The sequence below is a fragment of the Mus pahari genome, chromosome 1 (assembly GCF_900095145.1).
Source record: "Mus pahari chromosome 1, PAHARI_EIJ_v1.1, whole genome shotgun sequence".
NCBI classification, from domain to species: Eukaryota; Metazoa; Chordata; class Mammalia; order Rodentia; family Muridae; genus Mus; species Mus pahari.
The window spans coordinates 118,311,046-118,313,656 of NC_034590.1; positions in this window are offsets into that span (position 1 = coordinate 118,311,046).

Here is a 2,611-nt window from a genome sequence, read left to right on the forward strand (position 1 = left end):
GAGAGATGGCTCAGAGATTAAGAGCACTGTCTGCTCTTCCAGAGGTCCTGAGTTCAAGTCCCAGCAATGACATGGTGGCTCACAACCAACTGTAATGGGAGCTGGTGTGTCTGAGGACAGCTACAATGTATGCATATAAATAAATAAATAAATAAATCTTTAAAAAAAGGTAGATGGAAGGTAAAAACAAACTGTTGAAAGTTGTAACTTCCACACAAATGCTCTGATTCTCACATCCACCTCTAACACACGCGCGCGCACACACACACACACACACACACGCGCACACACACGCACACACATGCGCGCATGCACACGTGCACACACACGCGCACACACACACACACGCGCACACACACGCACACACATGCGCGCACACACACGCACACACACACGCGCGCACACACAAAATAATAAAAGTAATGTAAAATGAGCATAGTAGAGCTGGGTGATAGTGATAGTGGTGCCTGATTGAATCCCAGCACCCGGGAGGCAGAGGCAGGAGGATCTCTGTGAGTTTGATTGAGGCCAGCCTGGTCTACAGAGTAAATTCAAGGACAGCTAAGGTTACAGAGAAACCCTGTCTCAGAGAGAGAGAGAGAATAGCAGGAGAACAAACAGGAAAGACACCAATGGTCACCCTCCATGAGGACATGCACCCACATACACGTATGCCTACATATATTTGAGTTGGTAGACACATAGACACATGCACACACACACATCGTACATATATATGTAATAAATAAATGAATAAATAATATACCTTTACCTTACCTTTTCATTTCATTTCTCAAAAAACTCACATCAAATTATATATTGTTATGCAATCTTTTAATGTGATTTTTATTTTAGATTATTTTACTTTATGTGTGTGAGTATTCCCGCTCACATATAAGTCTGCGCACCACCTGCATGTGGGTGACCACAAAGGCCAGAAAGGGGTGTTGAAACTGGAAACATGGACAGTTGTGGATGTGAGCCACTGCCATACAGGTGCTAGGAATCAAGCCTGGGTCTTCTGCAAGAACAGGTGCTCGTAACAGCTGAGCCATCTCTTCAGCCCCAACTGTAACTCGATCTTTTACAGCCTCTGAATAATGTAAGTTCAAAATCCAGCAAAAACCAAGCCACATATTTCAAGGCCAGCTTGGTTCACACAGCAATTTCCAGGTCAACTGGGCCAACACAACGAGAACCCTGTCTCAAAGAACAAAAACAAACAAAAATTATTATTATTATTTTTTTTAAAAAAGAGTTTTGTTCACTTTAAACCATCTGTCTCATAAACATCTACCTTCCTCTAGGTGGCTTCTGGAGGCAGAGGAGGGCAGTGACATCCTCTCTCAGCCAGTCCCTCCCTGGTCCCCTGCAGCCAGGGGAAGACCTGCCTAGCTCTCTCTGTGTAGTGAAGGACACGATCCTCAGGCACCCTCCCTCATGGGAAATAGGGTGGCAGAAGGGACACCCCTCACTGGGTAGGCTCTCAGTTTACAGCTACAAGCTGCACTCTGTCCTTGCTTGCATACCTCCATAATGACACACAATGCCAGTGAAAAAGACAGTAAGATGTACTGTGGCAGGCAGGTAATTAAGGAAAATAGGGAGAGAGTGGTACAACCTGGATGAGGGCTGAATGCAAATTGTCACCACCCAGAGTAGACTTTAGGACCTGGGATGGGCAGGGACTGCCGTTCCCCCGTTGGATGGGACGATAAGAAGCAGAAAGATGGCTTATTTAATTAATTGTGTGTATGGGGTAGGGGCTGCAGGTGCCACAGTACACTTGTGGAGGTCAGAGGACAACTTGTGGGAAGGGAGTTGGTTCTTGCCTTCCACTGTGTGGGATCAGGAGATTTGAACTCAGGATTTCAGGCCCCTTCACCAGCTGAGTCACCTCACTGACCCTACCTTATTGCTTTCATTAGGGAAGGCTCTTTCGCTGAAATAGCACGCCATTTGGGCTCAGCTGGCTGACCAGTTTGCTTTTGAGGTCCATTTGCATTGTTGGGGATTTGAATCTATGTCCTCATGCCTTCAGAACAAGCACTTTTATCCATAGAGCCATCTCTGCAGCCACTGGTGTTTTGTTTAAGCCCAAGATGGCTTTGTACTCCCTCTGACCTGTGTAACTGAAGATGACCTTGAATCCCCGGGGTTTTTTCCATCTACTTTCCAAGTGCCGAGACTACGGGCACGCCCCACCACATCTGGCTCTGACTGGTCTCAAAGTTGTTTTTTATTTGTTTGATTTATTTGTGTGTATGTGCACATGTACCATAACACACATACAGAGGTCAGAGACAACTTGCAGGAGTCAGTTTCCTCTGTCTATCATGTGGGTCCTGGTCATCAGATTTGGCAGAGAGTGACTCTACCCGCTGAGCCATTCATCACCCCATTCAGGATGCTGAGGGCTCAGGTCCTCAGCATCCTGAATTTATTTGTTTTGTTTTGTGACAGGGTTTCTCTATGTAGCCCTGGTTGTCCTAGAATTCCCTATGTAGACCAGGCTGACCTCAAACTCTCAGAGATCTGCTTGCCTCTGCCTCCCAAGTGGTGGGATTAAAGTTGAGTTCATCATGCATGGCTTTGAAACTGATTTTTCTTT